The 21,769-nt window shown below is 38.4% G+C and overlaps 1 long non-coding RNA gene across 1 annotated transcript; it reads left to right on the top strand.

Annotated features, from left to right (window-relative positions):
- Positions 1-1,209: 1,209 nt before the first annotated feature.
- LOC144304175 (uncharacterized) lies at positions 1,210-21,559 on the top strand. The gene is made up of 3 exons (XR_013371125.1): positions 1,210-1,415; positions 18,179-18,288; positions 20,036-21,559. It is a non-coding gene; the product is annotated as an uncharacterized LOC144304175 (long non-coding RNA).
- The last annotated feature ends 210 nt before the right edge of the window (positions 21,560-21,769 follow it).

The raw sequence follows: 21,769 nt of genomic DNA, 5'->3' as shown, positions 1-21,769 counted from the left end.
CAGACAAAATGAAATTAAAAATAAATCTACATATCACAGTTATGGAAAGACAATCCAGTAGAACTAATTTAGGAAATCCATAAATAGACTTAAAAATGCCTAACAATTTAGTATATAATAATCAAAATTTTAATAAATGCTAAAAGGACAGATAACTCCATAATTTATATCTAGATAATACTCCTTGATCATATTCCTACTCATTCTATATATCTAAATAAGTACCAGAGAGATTAAGATTAAGATTTATACGTATATACCCCAATTAATATTAGAAAACACATGCTAAAGCTAAAAAAAGGGCCCTAGAAAAATTTTAACTGCTAATGACAAGTTGGAAAAATTTTCAAATTAAACATAAATGGTTAATATATTTTCTAGGATGTTTTCTTGCATATCAGTAAGGAAAAGACAAATCCCTCAAAGAAAAATAGGCCAAGGAAATAAATTAATAATCTATGGAAGAAAAACAAATGGTCAATTAGTACAAAAAAAATTAAACCTCAGTACTTAAGAAAATTAAAACTAAACCAATCAAAGAAAGAAAGATTTCAAAAACTGAAAAGACTAATTTGGGTTTGAATGTAGGAATCAGAGATTCTAACATATAGCTCAAAAATTATGGCATATCTATACAATAAAATACTCTTTAGCAACTCAAAAAATCATAGATGGACATTTGCCAACATGAAAATATTTTCAAAAAAAAAAGGAAAATATTTTCACAACTATTGTGACATGAATTTAAAAAGTCCCAGAGTATAAGTCATATAAAATTACGTGTACAAAGATTCTGGAAGCAAATAGATCCAGATGTTATTCACGGTTATCTCTGGCATTGAATTTTATTCTTTTTATTATCAGCATTTTATATTTCTATAATAAGCGTGTACTATTTCCCAATAAATTTAATGTCAATAATAAAGGAAACTTTATGCTTTGTTTGCAATGTCTATTAAGGATAAACATTTCTGAGGAAATTATCTGCTGCAAATATTACTGATATCTGCAACAGTTCCTTAACATTAACAGAAAACATTGTCACTGGCACTGATTCCACTGGAAATCATGTGTAGTGCACACATTTACTTTGGATGTTTAGTTTCATTGGAATTCTTTGTGATAAGGCAATTCTCACAAATGTGATAATATTGTGGGTTTTATTAGGCGTGATTTTCTCTTAAGTGCTCTTATAAGAGAAGACATGGAGAACTCACTCTAACATGTGAGGGCACAAGGAGAAAGTAGTCATCTATGGGCCAGGAAGGGGGCTCTCACAAGAAACCAAATCAGCACCTTGACCTTGGACTTCTCAGCCTCCAGAACTATGAGAGATAAATGTCTGTTGTGTAAACCACTCCATCTGTGTAATTTGGTTATGGCAGCCCAAGCTAAGCGGTGAAGTATTTGCTTAGGTAAGTGTTTGGCTGGTTCTGCAGCTCTATCACAAGAAATGGGATATTACAAAAGTCCGTTTGATAAATACTATCTATGGTGAAAAAACTAACACTGTACCTGATCACTGAAGAGGAAATTGGCATTGCCTATAACTAACATCCACAGGAAACTACTATAAACGTCAAATTAATTATGCTTGCATCTTGGTGTTGTTTTTGGTCATCTCCTAGAACTGCTGCTAAAAACAAAATTCCCCTTTGGAAGAGAACTTCATTATTTTTAGAATTATAATAATAACCTTTTAGACAGGCAGGTTTAGGTTTGACTCAGCATTGCTACTTTTCCAGCTATGTGACTTCACAAGAGTTATTTAATCTATCTGAACCCCAATTTATATGTAGTATAGAGAAAATCGTAACTATTTTAGTTTTTTTTGTTGTTTTTCTTAATGCATCTTTTTTCAGACTTTTATTTTAAAAATCATAGCTATTTTAAAGTGATGTTATGAGCAGTCAATGAGATGGTATTTGTTAAATGTGACTGGCACATGGTAAATTCTCAACAAGGTCTATTCCCTTTCATGGCCACCCATTTCTTCCACCTAACCAGAACATGCTCCAACCTGTACCTCAATAATAAAAGCATTGGTGGTAATTAGGGGTTTGAGCATGGACTCTTCTTTTCCATTTTAATTCTGCTTCTCTAATTATGAATATTTATAGCTTCTTAAGAAAAGCAGTATTTCTACTGTAGGAACTTCTACACCATATACACACCTCACAATATTTTTGTACAAGGCTAGGGGATTTTTATAAGCCACAATTTTGATCCTTTCACTTTAATACTGAGAACTTTCAATGGCCTCCTTCATTTGAAAAAAATAAATGCTATCTCTTTAAAATAGTGTTTAAAATACAGTTGACCTTTGAACAACACGGGTTTGAATTGTGCGGGTCCATTTATATGTGGGTTTTTTTGAACAAATACAAGACAGTACTGTATTTAATTTTCTTTATGATTTTCTTACCATTTTCTTTCCTGTAAATTATTTTATTATAAGAATATGGTATACAATATATATGCATTAGACAGCTGTTTGTTATCAGTAAGGCCTCGGATCAGTAGCTAAGTTTTGGAGAGTCACAGTTATATGTGGAAGAGTGGCAGGGGATCTGGAGATGGACTGCTGCCATCACTACTGCTCTTCGCAGCCCAGTGTTATACTATTGCTGCTTGACTCTTCCCTCCCTCCTCATCCCGCCCCCCACCACCATCAGGATGATATGAGACTTGAAAGAAGACGATGCATACAAAATCATCTAGGGTGGAATTTCCTTAGGTCATGATTGATACTGTTGACTCAGCCCGCTCATACAGCCACTCTGCACTGAACAAAATGATTAGAAGGAAGAACTCACTGCAAAAGAAAGAATCAGAAACAGTACTCTCTCCCACAGAGTTACACAATTTGGATTATAATTCAATGTCAGAAAGCCAATTCAGAAGCACAATTATAAAGCTACTGGTGGCTCTGGAAAAAAACATAAAGGATTCTAGAGACTTCATGACTACAAGATTTAGATCTAATCAGGCCGAAATTAAAAATAAGTGAGATGCAATCCAAACTAGATGCTCTAACTGATAGGGTTAATGAGGTGGAAGAGAGAATGAGTGACATAGAAGACAAGTTGATGGTAAGGAAGGAAGCTGAGGAAAAAAGAAAAAACAATTAAGAGACCACGAGGAAAGGCTTAGGGAAATAAGCAATAACCTGAGAAGGGAGAATTTACATATAATTGGGGTTCCAGAAGATGCCAAGAGGGAGAGAGGGCCACAAAGTATATTTGAACAAATCATAGCTGAGAACATCCCTAATTTGGGAAGGGAAACAGGCATTCAGATCCAGGAGATAGAGAGGTCCCCCCAAAAAATAAAAAAAAACTGTTCAACACCTCGACATTTAATAGTGAAGCTTGCAAATTCCAAGGATAAAGAGAAAATCCTTAAAGCAGCAAGAGAAAAGAGATTCTTAACTTACGTGGAGAGAAATATCAGATTAACAGCAGACCTCTCCACAGAGACCTGGCAGGCCAGAAAGGGCTGGCAGGATATAGTCAAGGTCCTAAATGAGAAGAACATGCAGTCAAGAATACTTTATCCAGCAAGGCTCTCATTCAGAATAGAAGGAGAGATAAAGAACTTCCAAGATAGGCAGAAACTGAAAGAATATGTGACCACCAAACCAGCTCGGCAAGAAATATTAAGGGGGACCCTGTGAAAGAAAGAGGAAGCCCAAAGAAATAATCCACAAAAACAGGGACTGAATAGGTATTACAATGACACTAAATCCATATCTTTCAATAGTAACTCTGAACGTGAATGGGCTAAATGATCCCATCAAAAGACAGGGTTTCAGACTGGATAAAGAAGCAAGACCCATCTGTATGCTGTCTACAAGAGACTCATTTTAGACCTAAGGACACCTTCAGCCTGAAAATGAAAAATTGGAGAACCATTTACCATTCAAATGGTCCTCAAAAGAAAGCAAGGGAGGGCAGCCCGGGTGCATCAGTGGTTTAGTGCTGCCTTCAGCCCAGGGTGTGGTCCTGGAGATCTGGAACGAGTCCCGCATCAGGCTCCCTGCATGGAACGGAACCTGCTTCTCCCTCTGCCTGTGTCTGTCTGTCTGTTTGTCTGTCTCTCTCTCTCATGAATAAATAAATTAAATCTTTTTTTTTTTTTTTAGAAGAAAGCAGGAGCAGCAATCCTCATCTTTAAATATAAGTTTATCCCAAAGATTATAGTAAGAGATGAAGAGGGACACTATATCATACTTAAAGGATCTAGCCAACAAGAGGACCTAAAAATCATGAATATTTATGCCCCAAATGTGGGAGCTGCCAAGTATATCAATTAATAACTGAAGTAAAGACATACTTAGATAATACACTAATAGTAGGAGACTTCAACATGGCACTTTCAGCAAATGACAGATTTTCTAAGCAGAACATAACCAAAGAAATGAGGGCCTTAAATGATACACTGGACCAGATGTATTTCACAGATATATACAGAATTTTCTGAACACAACTGAATATACATTCTTCTCAAGTGCACATGGAATTTGATCCAGAATAGGCCACATACCGGGTCACAAATCAGGTCGCAGCTGATATCAAAAGATTGGGATTGTCCCCTGCATATATTCAGACTACAATGCTTTGAAACTAGAACTCAATCACAAGAAGATATTTGGAAGAAACTCAAACACATAGAAGTTAAAGAGTATCCTACTAAAAGATGAATGGGTCAACCAGAACCAGGTCAACTAGAAAAGAATTAAAAAGATTCATGGAAACTGATGAAACTGAAGAAACAGCCATTAAAAATCTTTGGGATAGAGCAAAAGCAGTCCTAAGAGGGAAATACATCGCATTACCAGCCTCCTTCAAAAAATTGGGAAAAACTCAAATACACAAGCTAATCTTGCACCTAAAGGAACTGGAGGAAGAACAGCAAATAAAACCTATACCAGGCAGAAGAAGGGAGATAATAAAAATTCAAGCAGAAGTCAATGCAATAGAAACCGAAGAACTTTAGAACAGATCAACAAAAACAGGAGTTGGTTCTTTGAAAGAATTAATAAGATAGATAAGCCCAACCAGCCCTATTAAAAAGAAAAAGACTCAAATTGATGAAATCATGAAGAGGAGAGATCACAACCAATACCAAGGAAATACAAATGATTTTAAAAACATATTATGAACAGCTATATGCCAATAAATTAGGCAATCTAGAAGAAATGGATGCATTTCTGGAAAACCACAAGTTATCCAAACTGGAACAGGAAGAAACAGAAAACGTGAACAGGCCAATAACCAGGGAGGAAATTGAGGCAATCATCAAAAACCTCCCAAGACACAAAAGTCCAGGGCCAAATGGCTTCCCAGGGGAATCCTATCAAACGTTTAAAGAAGAAATAATACATAATCTACTAAAGCTTTTCGGAAGGATAGAAAGGTATCGAATACTTCCAAACTCATTCTATGAGGCCAGCATCACTTTAATTCCAAAGCCAGACAAAGATCCCACCAAAAAGGAGAATTATAGACCAATATCCCTGATGAACACAGATGCAAAAATTCTCCTCAAGATACTAGCCAATAGGATCCAATAGTACATTAAGAAGATTATTCACCATGACCAAGTGGGATTTATCCCGGGGATGCAAGGCTGGTTCAACACTCATAAAACAATCAACGTGATAGATCATATAAACAAGAGAAAAAACAAGAACCATATGATCCTCTCAATAGATGCAGAGAAAGCACTTGACTTTCTCTGCTGAAGAGTTTTGATCAGGAATGGATGCTGTATTTTGTCAAATGCTTTCTCTGAATCTATTGAGAGGATCATATGGTTCTTGTTTTTTCTCTTGTTGATATGATCTATCACATTGATTGTTTTATGAGTGTTGAACCAGCCTTGCATCCCCAGGATAAATCCCACTTGGTCATGGTGGATAATCTTCATAATGTACTGTTGGATCCTATTGGCCAGTATCTTGTTGAGAATTTTTGCATCCATGTTCATCAGGGATATTGGTCTGTAATTCTCCTTTTTGGTGGGGTGTTTGTCTGGCTTTGGAATTAAGGTGATGCTGGCCTCATAGAACGAATTTGGAAGTACTCCATCTCTTTCTATCTTTCCAAACAACTTTAGTAGAATAGGTATGGTTTCTTCTTTAAACGTTTGATAGAATTCCCCTGGGAAGCCATCTGTTCCTGGACTTTTGTGTCTTGGGAGGTTTTTGATGACTGCTTCAATTTCCTCCCTGGTTATTGGCCTGTTCAGGTTTTCTATTTCTTCCTGTTCCAGTTTTGGTAGTTTGTGGTTTTCCAGGAATGCGTCCATTTCTTCTAGATTGCCTAATTTATTGGCATATAGCTGTTCATAATATGTTTTTAAAATCGTTTGTATTTCCTTGGTGTTGGTAGTGATCTCTCCTTTCTCATTCATGATTTTATTAATTTGAGTCTCCTCTCTCTTATTTTTAATAAGGTTGGCTAATGGTTTATCTATCTTATTAATGCTTTCAAAGAACCAACTCCTGGTTCTGTTGATCTGTTCCACAGTTCTTCTGGTCTCGATTTCGTTGAGTTCTGCTCGAATCTTTTTTAACTCCCTTCTTCTCTTGGGTGTAGGATCTATTTGCTGTTTTTTCTCTAGCTCCTTTATGTGTAAGGTTAGCTTTTGTATATGAGTTCTTTCCAGTTTTTGAATGGATGCTTGTATTGCAAGGTATTTCCCCCTTAGAACTGCTTTTGCTGCATCCCAAAGATTTTGAACGGTTGTATCTTCATTCTCATTAGTTTCCATGAATCTTTTTAATTCTTCCTTAATTTCCTGGTTGACCCTTTCATCTTTTAGCAGGATGGTCCTTAACCTCCACGTGTTTGAGGTCCTTCCAAACTTCTTGTTGTGATCTAGTTCTAATTTCAAGGCATTATGGTCTGAGAATATGCAGGGGACAATCCCAATCTTTTGGTATCGGTTCAGACCCGATTTATGACCCAGTATGTGGTTTATTCTGGAGAAAGTTCCATGTGTACTTGAGAAGAATGTGTATTCAGTTGAGTTTGGATGTAAAGTTCTGTAAATATCTGTGAAATCCATCTGGTCCGTGTATCATTTAAAGCTCTCATTTCTTTGGAGATGTTGTGCTTAGAAGACCTATCGAGTATAGAAAGAGCTAGATTGAAGTCACCAAGTATAAGTGTATTATTATCTAAGTATTTCTTCACTTTGGTTATTAATTGGTTTATATATTTGGCAGCTCCCACATTCGGGGCATATATATTGAGGATTGTTAAGTCCTCTTGTTGGATAGATCCTTTAAGTATGATATAGTGTCCCTCTTCATCTCTCACTACAGTCTTCGGGGTAAATTTTAGTTTATCTGATATAAGGATGGCTACCCCTGCTTTCTTTTGAGGACCATTTGAATGGTAAATGGTTCTCCAACCTTTCATTTTCAGGCTGGAGGTGTCCTTCTGTCTAAAATGAGTCTCTTGAAGACAGCAAATAGATGGGTCCTGCTTTTTTATCCAGTCTGAATCCCTGCGCCTTTTGATGGGGTCATTAAGCCCATTCACGTTCAGAGTTACTATTGAAAGGTATGAGTTTAGTGTCAGCATGATATCTATTCAGTCCTTGATTTTGTGGATTGTTCCACTGAACTTCTTAACGGGGAATTTTAAGAGTCCCCCTTAAAATTTCTTGCAGAGCTGGTTTGGAGGTCACATATTCTTTCAGTTCCTGCCTGTCTTGGAAGCTCTTTATCTCTCCTTCCATTTTGAATGAGAGCCTTGCTGGATAAAGTATTCTTGGTTGCATGTTCTTCTCATTTAGGACCCTGAATATATCCTGCCAGCCCTTCCTGGTCTGCCAGGTCTCTGGGGAGAGGTCTGCTGTTACCCTAATACTCCTCCCCATAAAAGTCAGGGATTTCTTGTCTCTTGCTGCTTTAAGGATCTTCTCTTTATCTTTGGAATTTGCAAGCTTCACTATTAAACGTTGAGGTGTTGAACGTTTTTTATTGATTTTAGGGGGGAATCTCTCTATTTCCTGGATCTGAATGCCTGTTTCCCTTCCCAGATTAGGAAAGTTTTCAGCTATGATTTGTTCAAATACATATTCCGGCCTTCTGTCCCTTTTGGCGCCCTCAGGAACCCCAATTAAATGTAGGTTTTGCTTCCTCAGGCTGTCGTTTATATCCCTTAATCTATCTTCATGGTCTTTTAATTGTTTGTCTCTTTTTTCCTCAGTTTCCTTCTTTGCCATCAACTTGTCTTCTATGTCACTCACTCGTTCTTCCACCTCCTTAACCCTCGTCGTTAGGACTTCTAGTTTGGATTGCATCTCATTCAATTGATTTTTAATTTCTGCCTGATTGGATCTAAATTCTGCAGTCATGAAGTCTCTTGAGTCCTTTATGCTTTTTTCTAGAGCCACCAGTAGCTGTATAATAGTGCTTCTGAATTGGCTTTCTGACATTGAATTGTAATCCAGATTTTGTAACTCTGTGGGAGCGAGGACTGTTTCTGATTCTTTCTTTTGAGGTGAGGTTTTCCTTCTAGTCATTTTGCTCAGTGTAGAGTGGCCAAAAACAAGTTGTATTGGGAAAAGGAGAAAAAGAGAAGAGAGAAAGAAGGAAAGAAAAGAGAAAAAGAAAAAAGAAAAAAGGAAGAAAAAAAAGAGAAGAAAAAGAGAAAGAAAAAGAAAGAAAGGAAAAAAAGGGGGTGGGGGAAGCAAACAAATCAAAAAGCAAAAAAAAAAAAAACAAAAAACAAAAAAAACACACACACACGGGGGAGTATCTTCTGATTCTGTATACTTTAAGTTCCTTGACTTCCCTTGGAACTTGTCCGTCTAGCTGGTCTTCTGGGGGAGGGGCCTGTTGTGCTGATATTCAGGTGTTAGCACTTGGGGGAGCTGCTCTGCCCCCTGCCTGGTGCAGGGCTCAGTAGGGGTTGTTTACCCCATGAGGCCCTGGAGGAACAACCGCAGTGGCGGGGCCAGCTCTGGAGCCCTGGATTCAGCCCCCGCAGTAACTCCGGGCTCTCCGTCTGCAGGGCCTGGAGGCTCCGGGCGGGTGATCTGCTCAGCTCGGGGCAGGAGCGTCCTTGCTGTCCGGGGCCCTCCCGGCCTCTGCCTAACCCGAGGCGGGGAGGCCGGATCGTGGGCTGTGTCCCGGCGCCCTGGGCTCCCGAGCCTGCGCTGTTGGATTCGCGCTCCCGCCCCGCAGCCCCCTCCGCGGAGCCGCCCCCGAGCCCCCCCCCCCCCCCCCCCCGAGCTGCTCCGGCCCCGCCTTGCGCGCTGCAGCTCTTCAGGGAGCTCGGCGCCCTCTCCCCGGGGGCGAAGGTGTCTGTTAGTGCCCCAGGGAGCCCGAGGGCATCCCCGCCCTCCTGGGTCCTGCTCTAACTCCCTGCGGGCGCCTTTCTTTCGGGAAGGTTGGTGCAGCTCCTGCTTCTCCGGGACGGAGCTTTCCTTTCCTGGGGACACTCGCCCCGGCCTTAGCCCGGCTCCTCGCAGGGCCCCTCCCCCTTGGAGGCCTTTTGTTTCTTTATTTCCTTTTTCCCCGTCTTCCTACCTGGATAGAAGCGCGAACTCTTCTCCCTGTAGCATTCCAGCTGGTCTCTCTTTAAATCTCAGGCCGAATTCATAGATTTTCAGGATGATTTGAAGGTTATCTAGGTAATTTGGTGGAGACAGGTGATTTGGGGACCCTACTCTTCAGCCATCTTGCCTGAGAGTCTCCATTCCTCAATATCTTAAAATCCATCTAGGAAAACCCCACAGCAAATATCATTCTCAATTGGGAAACACTGGGAACCTTTCCCCTAAGATCAGGAACTCGACAAGAATGTCCACTCTCACCACTGCTATTCAACATAGTACCAGAAGTCCTAGCCTCAGCAATCAGGCAACAAAAAGAAATAAAAGGCATTCAAACTGGCAAAGAAGAAATCAAACTCTCCCTCTTTGCAGATGACATGATACTCAATATAGAAAACCTAAAAGACTCCACCCTAGGATTCCTAGAACTCATACAGCAATTCAGCAATGTGGCAGGATACAAACTCAATGCCCAGAAGTCAGTGGCATTTCTATACACTAACAATGAGACTGAAGAAAGAGAAATTAAGGAGTCAATCCCGTTTACAATTGCACCCAAAAGCATAAGATACCTAGGAATAAACCTAGCCAAAGGAGTAAAAGATCTATACCCTGAAAACTACAGAACACTTCTGAAAGAAATTGAGGAAGACACAAAGAGATGGAAAAATATTCCATGCTCATGGATTGGAAGAATAAACATTGTGAAAATGTCAATGTTACCCAGGGCAATTTACATGTTCAATGCAATCCCTATCAACATACCATGGACTTTCCCCAGAGAATTGGAACAAATCATCTTAAGATTTGTGTGGAATCAGAAAAGACCCTGAATAGCCAGGGGAATATTGAAAAGGAAAATCAAAGCCAGGGGCATCACAATGCCGGATTTCAAGTTGTACTACAAAGCTGTGATCATCAAGACAGTGTGGTACTGACACAAAAACAGACTCATAGATAAATGGAACAGAATAGAGAATCCAGAAATGGCCCCTCAACTCCATGGTCAACTAATATTCGACAAAGCAGGAAGACTACCTACTGGAAAAATGACAGTTTCTTCAATAAAAGTTGCTGGGAAAATTGGACAGCCACGTGCAGAAGAATGAAACTAGACCATTCTATTACACCATACACAATGGTAAACTCAAAATGGATGAAAGATCTAAATGTAAGACAAGAATCCATCAAAATCCTAGAGGAGAACCCAGGCAACACCCTTTTTGAACTTGGCCACAGAAACTTCTTGCAAGATACATCTATGAAGACAAGGGAAACAAAAGCAAAAATGAACTATTGGGACTTAATCAAAATAAAAGGCTTCTGCACAGCAAAAGAAACAGTCAACAAAACTAAAAGACAACCTAAAGAATGGGAGAAGATATTTGCAAATGACAGATCAGATAAAGGGCTAGTATCCACGATCTATAAAGAACTTATTAAATTCAATGCCCAAGAAAAAGATCATGAAATCGGCAAAAAACATGAACAGAAATGTCACCAAAGAAGACATACACGTGGCTAACGAGCACATGAGAAAATGCTCCACATCACTGGCCATCAGGGAAATACAAATCAAACCCACAATGAGATACCACCTTACACCAGTGAGAATGGGGAAAATTAACAAGACGGGAAACAACAAATGCTGGTAAGGATGTGGAGAAAGGGGAACCCTCTTGCACTGTTGGTGGGAATGGGAACTGGTGCAGCCACTCTGGAAAACTGTGTGGAGGTTCCTCAAAGAGTTAAAAATAGAGCTACCCTACAACCCAGTAATTGCACTACTGGGTATTTACCCCAAAGATACAGGTGCGGTGAACTGCTGGGACACCTGCACCCCAATGTTTATAGCAGCAATGTCCACAATAGCTAAACTGTGGAAGAAGCCACAATGTCCTTTGATAGATGAATGGATAAAGAAGATGTGATATAAATATACAATGGAATATTACTCAGCCATCAGAAAGGATGAATACCCACCACTTGCTTTGACGTGGATGGAACTGGAGGGTATCATGCTGAGTGAAGTAAGTCAATCGGGGAAGGACAATCATCATATGGTTTCACTTATACCTGGAATATAAGAAATAGTGAAAGGAATTATAAGGAAAAGAAGAGAAAATGAGTGGGAAAAATTAGAGAGGGTGACAAAACATGAGAGACTCCTAACTCTGGGAAATGAAAGAGGGGTAGTGGAAGGGGTGGTGGGTGGGGGGATTGGGGTAACTGGGTGATGGGCACTAAAGAGGACACTTGATGGGATGAGTACTGGGTGTTATACCATCAAACAAATCAAACTTCAATTAAAAAAAAAAAGTTATATGTGGATTTTCACCTGCATAGGAGTTGGCATCCCTAATCGCCATGTTGTTCAAGGGTCAACTGTAATATATATTTAGATATTACCTATAATAAATTATAGTCAACTTCACAAAATTACGTTTAATTTCAAGATTAAATCCCTCTGTTCGAGGGATTCATCCTCATGTGTTCACTTTTTGAAATACATAAAGTCCTGTTTAAATGTCATCTTTGTGGAGATTTCCCAATCGCACTGGTTTGACTTAGTTGATAACTCTTTTTTATGCCTCTAATAAAGGATTTGTCTAACATTACTTATACAATCTTCTTACTTATACAATCTTTAAGATTCTTGAAAGCAGAAAGAGCATCTAATTCATCTCGGTAATTTTGTATCTGTCTCCCACTGAGCATTAAGTGTTGGCTGAACTGAATTTTTTAAAGTAAAGAATGACACCTTTATGAGATGGAGCCCCACATCGGACTTCGCACTGGGCATGGAGCCTACTTAAGATTCTCTTTCCCTCTCTTTATGCCCCTACCTGCCTTCTGCCACCCCGTTCAAGTGCTCCTTCTCTCTCTCTCCCTAAAATAATAATAATAATAATAATAATAATAATAATAATAGTAATAATAATAATAGAAAAAGAAAGAAAGAAGAAAGAAAGAAAGAGAAAGAAGAAAGAAAGAAAGAAAGAAAAGAAAGAAAGAAAGAAAGAAAGAAAGAAAAGAAAGAAAGAAAGAGAAAAAATGACACCTTCCTCTATGTTTCATCCTTTCCTATCTACTCGGGATTTTTCTACAAGCTTTAATGAAAGACAGAATCATAATACCCAATCTCACATTTCCTATATAGATCAGCATGTCCCACATGGACACTGCTCTTCACCAAAGCCCAACAGGATCTGGCTGTCTTATTTGTCAGCACTATTTAAACTTTTCCCTCCCATCCTACCTTCCAATCTTACCTCAAATCCCCAGAAGGAAGATGGAGTGTGTTGATTAGCAACAACTCAAAGGCAAAAGGAAATGTCACGTGAGCTGTAACTAACAGAGATTTAAAGGAAATCACAAAGAAGTATGGGAGAGACAAGTGAGGAATAGGGGACAATAGATGGAAGAGATTGCAATCTCGATGTCAACTCATAGTGTTTGACTACAAGCTTTAGAATTCACAAATTCTACACATCTTAGCTCCTGTATTGTCTTTGGTGATCTTTAAATTTAAGGTCTTGTAGGAGAAAACTGCCAATTTTATCATGAAAACAGACTTCACTCTAGAGTTGAAGTCACTGCTCCTTGAGCCTGTAATATCCTGTTGCTTTACAGCTCTTCTGGAAATTTTCACTACTCCTTAGATAACAATCTTAGATTTGATCTAAGACTTGACCTCTCTTCCTTTGTTTTAATTTTAAAATATTGCTTTAATATTGTTCATTAATATCTTTTTATCATTATCCTTCCCTAATGGTGCTTTTATTCAGTCCCTGGTTTCAACTGCTATTTGCTAATGCCTCCCAAATCTATACCTCCAGTCCAGGCCTCTCTCTGGAACTCCAGGTTCATATATGCCAAATGTCCATGGGGTACTTCCATTTGGATGGATATTAGGCACTTCAAAATTCACATGTCTAAAGTGGAACCCATTACCTCTTCCACCAACTTCTTACTTCTGTGATCCCTCTGTAAGTGCAAGAACCAGAGAATCTGTACATTTCTCTGTCCCCACCTCCAACATCCAATCACTAACTCCTGCCATTTCATGTCCTAAACATCTCTTGATCTCTACCATTACCCACTACTTATTTAGTTCACTATCTCACCTAAGCTGTCATGCTCTTTCCTATGTCCTACTACAATAGGCATCTACCTGGTTTTCAGTTTCCAGCTTCATCTCTATCTAATCTATTCTTCACCGCACAAAAACAATGATCAGTCGAAGATGCTACAATGATTATAAGCCTCTCTTTTCCATTTAGAAATATCCAAAATTTCTAAAATATATATATAATATACATATATATTATATATATACCTCCAAAGTTTCTCAATCACTCTTATTGACAAAGTCCTAAGTCCTTTTTTTGGCATTGCTTATGAAAATCCCCTAAATGGAGGCCAAGGCTTCCTGGCACAAGTATATAATGGTTATTTTTTTCCCTTTGTGGGGACAGATGTGATTAATAGCTTTTGTTTTCTATTTTTCTCAAGCAAAATATGGCAAGGGCTGGACTCTATTCTGACATACATTGAATATCTAGAGTAAAAGGGGTACACATGTAATGTGCAGCTATCATTTCAACATTCTCTTTGTTTAGAAAATCAAATATATTTATCTTTTATTTGTCTGTAAAAATTAGCAAGAAGCTTGTCCTTTGTATCCTAAATCAGAGCAGAAAAATGTTGTGATTAAATGCCACTATGTATATATATGATTTGCCCTGAAGAAGTAATAAAAGGAAACAGAACACTCTCCTCCTCTATCCTTCCTGGGAAGGTGATCAGCTTCTCCCAACAGGCGCTCAGCTGTAAGTGGCAAGTAAAACTCTTCTGTGGTCTTCTCACTAACAAGTGAGCTATACTTGCTCTGGGTGTCAGTTTGTAAGGCAGTTAAAAACTTCCACTTTCAAGGACAGGGTTGGGCACAGCACAGTACTAGCGGAGTAATAACTGGCTTCTCCACCAGTGTAGAGAACAATGACAAAGCTACAGGTGGGTGAAGAATATGATTTATAATCTATATAAGAAAAAGATCAATTGAATCACTTTTGCCACCAGACATGTATGTCTTGGCCTGTACTTCCCACAAAGTTGTGGGAAGTATTTTCTCTACTTCCTTAACTTAAATATCTAGGTTATAATCTTTCTTATTAAAGAATTAAAGCTTTTGCCTATGAATACAGTTGAGAGCATCTTACAAACTTTGGTATATAGCCTTCTAAAAAGTCCATTTTATTTTTAATGTCTTCTTTGAAACAATAGCTGGTAGTTTTTGTTTGTTGATTTTTGTTTGAATCTGCACAATTAAATTTTAATCTAATTTTTCAACTATATGACTTGTACAATTCTGCTCTTCAGAGTTAATAGGAGTTTTGTTATAGCTCAGTGATGCATTTCTTAAGTCTTCCATAAATGTTCAAAAAAGAGGATAGTCTCTATATGTAGAGTTTGTATCATATATAATTTTACCTTATTATTTTATTATTCAAAATCTTCTTTATATATCAAGTATATGAGTGTGCATGGGAATAATGTACATTTGAATCACCTGGGCCTTTTGTTAGAATGCAGATTCTGATTCAGTAGGTGTGGGCTGGGCCTGAGATTCTGCATCTCTAGCCAGCTCCAGACGAATCCCATGCTGCTGGTCTGCGGACCTCACTTTGAGCAGCAAATGTTTAAGTCATTGTTCATTAAGGTTTTGTAACTTAGAGGCTAGGCATCCTCACATATTGAGTAGCCCACCTGTATGCATTCTTCTTCCTTACATTAGATCTGCACTTCCAAGTTCTCATTAAGTGTTTGTGTCTCTCATTTTTCCCATAATTCTAACTTGTAAAATATCACATTATTGAATACTAAGATACTTCTTCACAATGCACTTTCCTTTGATCAATACAGAATTGATACCTCTTTGTCAGGTCTCATGCTACTTTGCCTTGCATGCTACTCTATATGATGTTTATGAAACCATCTTGATTTCTTTTTCATTTGAATTTGCCCAGTATATGCCTAAAACATAATAGATATTCAATAAAATTAAATAAATAAGTAAACTATTGTCATCTTTTATTTTTAACCTTTATCACTTTAAGAAGTGTCTTTTTTTTTTTTAAGTGTCTTTTTTTTTTAAACTCACTCTAGAGTTTCTTGATGACTCTCAAGTTCTCCTCCAGATTATTGATTTGATGTCAGAAGTGTTCATTCTATTTACTACTACTTCCACTGTGAGAGGATTTTTAAACTAATATATACCTATAGGTATTGTATAAGTTTCCCATTCACTTAGGTAGTACATGGATCTAGCCTTTGCTCTAGCCTAATGGTCAAAGCACCTACTTTATGGAGGCCACCCCATTCATACACTTGAAGACCAATGAAGCAATTGCTTTCTAAAATTATGATATATTTCTTATATAGATTTATTTTCCTTTATATTTAAGGGTGTGGTCCCCTTTTCTTAAGCTATAGTATCCTGTTATAAGCCTTACTGTAGATTTTTCTTGTTTACTTTTTCTTAAATGACATCTATCTAGACACTGCATTTTTCAAAAGACAGGATGAGAAGTCTTTGGTTTCCATTTTATGCTCTTGAGAGCTCATTTTGTAGCTAAAGCTAAAGACCTAATTTATGCACACAGTTCCTAGGTCATTTTACGTTCACTAGCAATGCAACTGCTATGCAGTGTACACTTCTTACTTGAACAAAATAACACATAAGACTAGACTTCCTCATAAACTGTTCCTACGCTCTAACTCCATCCACATTTACAATATTTTTCCTTAGGTTACTAAGCATTTCAGGATGCCATGTCCTTTCTCCAGGCACCTTTCATATAATACAATAGATTCATAGAAAAGCCTGGAATGAGAAGGGAGGTGTGATATTGCAGGATCTGGTAAGGAAGAGTAGAATAATTCTGATGGGCAAAGATAATACCTCATAGTTCAGGAATGGTCAAATTTCCCAATGGTCGCTTTAGGACTCTTTCATTCTTAAAAAGGGGGGGGGGGTTGGGGCGTGGGGGACACATAGAAAAGAGATAAAATAAAATACTTTTCTATTTTCCTTGTAATTGAGTTTCTATCTGGCTCAAAGGCTGAATGAAGTATGTGGTATGCTTCAAAGAATATGCTTCTCAATACAAATGGGAAATCTATTCTGACTGTAGCCATCTGAATTTCTACTGTGGACACCATTTTTTGTAGTCATTTTTTGTTTTATTGAGTGATAGTATAGCAGGCAGGCCACTCTCCTATCAGGCTGAAGCCAAGGATGCCATAACCTTGGAGTACTAATACACCTCTGGTCAGACCCCTATATTAGTGAAGTATACAAGAAAATACATGAAATTCCCATTTTTCATCAATTTTGTGTGACCTGAATAAATTGAATAATCTCAGAGGACCCTTGGTTTTATCATGGATAAAATAACTTAGATTTTACTATCCCATCCAACCACAGAATGTTTTGAACAAAATCTCAAAGTGCATTAGGAGTGTTTTTATTTTTCCTAGAGTTTTAGTGTCAGAAAGGCCTTATGGAGCAGAAGCTCTCCACTTTTCAAAAGCAGAAAACTCAGAATTTACAATGGTCTTATTGGAATATCATGTAATGTTAACATTAAATTCAGAGTAATTACACAATCCTGAGATATTAGAATAAACATGTAGAAGCAGGTGTCAAAAGTTTAAGTTTACAGTAGAAAGAGAAAACATATACTTTTGCTTGTTTCTACTTTTTAACATTATTTTCAAGTTCTATGTGATAAATTATACGCATGCTCCTTTCAATTATCTATTGTTTTTATTTTTTTTAAAGATTTTATTTATTTATTTTAGAGAGAGAGCATGGGGGGAGGACCAAAGGGAGAGAGAGAGAATCAAGCAGAGTCCACACTGAGGAAGGAAACTGACACAGGGCTCAATCCCAGGACCTGAGATCATGACCTGAGCCAAAACCAAGAGTCAGACACTCAACTGCACCACCCAGATGCCCCTCTATAGTTTTTAGAAGAGTTTTACAAACTTAAGATTAACTTTTACTGGACTTCTGTCTTTCGGACTCTTGAAGATGTTATTTTATTGGAGGTAGCAGAACACGGCTTGCTTTTATTTTTACTTATTTTTATTTTTTTACTTTTTAAAGACTTTTTTTATTTGACAGAGTGAGAGCATAAGCAGGGGGAGTGGCAGGCAGAGGGAGAGGGAGAAGCAGGCTCCCCTCAGAGCAGGAAGCCCAATGTAAAGCTTAATTCCAGGACCCTGGGATCATGACCTAAACCAAAGGCAGAGGCTTACCCAACTGAGCCACCCAGGCACCCGCACACCCTGCTTTTAAATTTAGTTAAAAATGTTAGTTAACAAAAAAAAAAAAAAAAAAAATGTTAGTTAACTAATTATTCCAATCATGTGATAACATAAATAGGAAGAAACCAGCCAACTCTGACTCAAGGGCTCAGGCACTTTGTTGAAAGAGGTACTGCTCCTCCTCCCCAGTCACTGTGTGGTGTTCCAAACAGATTTTAATCCCATGAGAGCAAGATTATACATTTCTTTCTTTCTTTTTTCTTTTCAGGGCAGAAGCTTTGAAACAAAATTAAAATGTGCAGTGTCATTCTACCTGGAACTTGGCCACATGGAATAAGAAATACTTTGTTCTTTTATTTCTTCAGCTGTGCAACCATGGTAAACAGAAAGGGAAGCTACAGATGGTTGTGTTTTTATTAGTGTATATGCATGTCTGGGAGGGCTTGTCTCTTAAAGACCAGGAGATTTTGATTTATTTTTTATATGGTAACCCCAAAGTAATTGCAAATCACTGCAAAGCATTGCAAAGTATTGAGTGAGGACAAGATAATGTTCAGATAGCAAGATGCCTTCTACAGTGAAAGAAAATATCTTCCTAGAAAAAGGATAAATAGATGTTTCTACTCAACAACCATGCTCTGTAGCCTTGGCCAGAAAAGGGAAATTGAGAAGATACTGGAATTTTCCACCCAGTTCCAAACAGCTGTAGAAAGGAATTACAGCTGTTTGCTTCTCTATAATACCATCTCCTTTTAAGAGCTTCTTCTCAATTGACCAGAAATATCCATTTGACTTGTGGCTAAAGAAATATGGATAAGGATTATTGCTATTCAATTCCTGACAATTAAAATAGGACTTTGAAGTAAGACAATAAACTTAAAAGCCAAGCTTTGTAGGGAAGATAATTTTCTTTTTTAAATTTAAACTCAATTAGCCAACATATAGTACATCATAAGTTTCAGATGTAGTGCTCAATAATTTATTGGTTGTTATAACACCCAGAGCTCATCACATCGTGTGCCCTCCTTAATGTCCATCACTCAGTTACCCCACCACCCCATTCCCCTCCAGCAACCCTCAGTTTGTTTCTCAAAGTTAAGAGTCTCTCATAGTTTATCTCCCTCTCTGATTTATTCCCAGTTTTTTAACATATATATTTTTTATTGAAGTTCGATTTGCCAACATATAGTATAACACCCAGTGCTCAGCCCATTAAGTGTCCCCCTCAGTGCCCATCACCCAGTCACCACCCACCTGCTCTCCCACTCAGTTTTTAGGAAAGAGAATTTTCTAAATTTCTTTCTTTCATTTGTTCAAACCTGGAGAGTACTCAGATTTTTTACACAATGGCAACACCTATATTCCTTCTGCTCATGATAGTTAGGCCTTGTTGCATGGAGATAAGAGGAGAATATGATGCAGAAGAAGGGAGGGAAGTCAATCCCTGTTATTAGAAGGCTATAGGAAGGAAAAGGGAAAGAGAGAAGACATGGAAAATAGTCAGATCTGGGTGTCCCAACTTCTCTCAGCTTCAGCCAGGACTGGGTGTTAGAAAAGAAAGAAATGCCATGAGAGAAAGGGAGTTATTGGTTTGGGTCTCTGCAAAGAGCCCAACCACTGATCACACTGCTTGAGTGTTGACAAAGCCACATCAGAGTTTAATTTGGCAACAAAAAGTGGTTAGGCAGAGATTAGCCTTCAAGTTTGCTTTTCAAGGCAGCTTTCTGTTGCTACAGGGCAGAAACAAAAACAAAATGTTCCTTTATTCCTTGCATAGGGTAGAGCAAGAGTGAGGAGGAAGGATTGAGCAATCAGGTGACTAAACAGGCAGGTGAAGGCCTGCACTTTAGGGCCTGGACTGGTGAGGTGTAAAGAGATCCCTGGTCTTGGGTTGGGATGGACCACCATAACAGGAGGGCACATGCAGGACAAAGAGTTTGTTATGGATCTTGGATACTAGCCCTTTATCTGATACACCATTTACAAATATCTTCTCCCATTCTGTAGGTTGTCTTTGAGTTTTGTTGACTGTTTCTTTTGCTGTACAAAAGCTTCTTATCTTGATGAAGTCCCAATAATTCATTTTTGCTTTTGTTTCTCTTGCTTCATGGATGAATCTTGGAAGAAGTTACTGTGGCCAAGTTCAAAAAGGGTGTTGCCTGTGTTCTCCTCTAGGATTTTGATGGAATCTTGCCTCACATTAAGATCTTTCATCCATTTTGAGTTTATCTTTGTGTATGGTGCAAGACGGTGGTCTAGTTTCATTCTTCTGCATGTGGTTGTCCAATTTTCCCAGCACCATTATTTGAAGAGACTGTCTTTTTTCCAGTGGATAGTCTTATTAAACTCAACAGCAAAGAAACAAACAATCCAATCATGAAATGGACAAAAGACATGAACAGAAATCTCACAGACAAAGACATAGACATGGCCAACAAGCACATGAGGAAATGCTCTGCATCACTTGCCATCAGGGAAATACAAATCAAAACCACAATGAGATACCACCTCACACCAGTGAGAATGGGGAAAATTAACAAGGCAGGAAACCACAAATGTTGGAGAGGATGTGGAGAAAGGGGAACCCTCCTGCACTGTTTGTGGGAATGTGAACTGGTGCAGCCACTCCAGAAAACTGTGTGGAGTTTCCTCAAAGAGTTAAAAATAGATCTGCCCTATGACCCAGCAATTGCACTGCTGGGGATTTACCCCAAAGACACAGATGTAATGAAACACCAGGACACCTGCACCCCGATGTTTCTAGCAGCAATGTCCACAATAGCCAAACTGTGGAAGGAGCCTCGATGTCCATCGAAAGATGAATGGTTAAAGAAGATGTGGTCTATGTATACAATGGAATATTACTCAGCCATTAGAAACGACAAATACCCACCATTTGCTTCAATGTGAATGGAACTGGAGGGTATTATGCTGAGTGAAATAAGTCAATCGGAGAAGGACAAACATTATATGGTCTCATTCATTTGGGGAATATAAAAAATAGTGAAAGGGAATAAAGGGGAAAGGAGAAAAAATGAGTGGGAAATATCAGACAGGGAGATAGAACATGAAGACTCCTAACTCTGGGAAATGAACTAGGGGTGGTAGAAGGGGAGATGGGAGGGGGGTGGGGGTGAATGGGTGACGGGCACTGAGGGGGGCCCTTGTTGGGATGAGCACTGGGTGTTATTCTATATGTTGGCAAATTGAACACCAATAAAAAATAAATTTATATAAAAAAAGAAGGAAAAAGAAAAAAGCTGGGGAAATAAAGAAGGCTTTTCTTAGATTGTAAAAAAAAAAAAAAAAAAGAGTTTGTTATGCCACTGTAACCTAAGGTGAGCTGAGAAAACTCTAGTCAACCGAGATAAACCAGACTATGGATTCCACCAGGTGGAGGACCTTAGCTACAGATGCAGTAGGCAAGCAGACAGGGTGCCCAAGCAGACAGGGCATCCTCATGAAGACTGGCAGAATGGAATGGAAAGCATCACAAGTGCTGGGGAGCCCGTTTTCCCCAAGCCAGGAAGTCATGAAGTCCTGGCTTCATAGAATAACCTGGGATCTTTCCTTCTCTAATGATCTGGTGTGGTGGTGCAGCTCAAACAATATAGAATTATCCCTTCCTTGAAGGTTTGATAAAAATTAAAAGCTGATCATTTATTTTAAAATAATCTTAACACCCAGATTTAAAGAAGAAAATTATCAAATTAAATTTAAATGCAACACCCAACTATATGCTGCTCCCGTGAGTCCCCTTACATTATAAAGACATATGTAGGTTGAAAATAGAAAGATAGAGGGAAAAAGCAGATCATCTAAACATTAACCAGCAGAAAGTTGGTATAGTTCTACTTAT

The sequence above is a fragment of the Canis aureus genome, chromosome 33, assembly GCF_053574225.1.
Source record: "Canis aureus isolate CA01 chromosome 33, VMU_Caureus_v.1.0, whole genome shotgun sequence".
Taxonomy (NCBI): Eukaryota; Metazoa; Chordata; class Mammalia; order Carnivora; family Canidae; genus Canis; species Canis aureus.
This window is presented reverse-complemented; position numbering and strand designations above follow the sequence as displayed.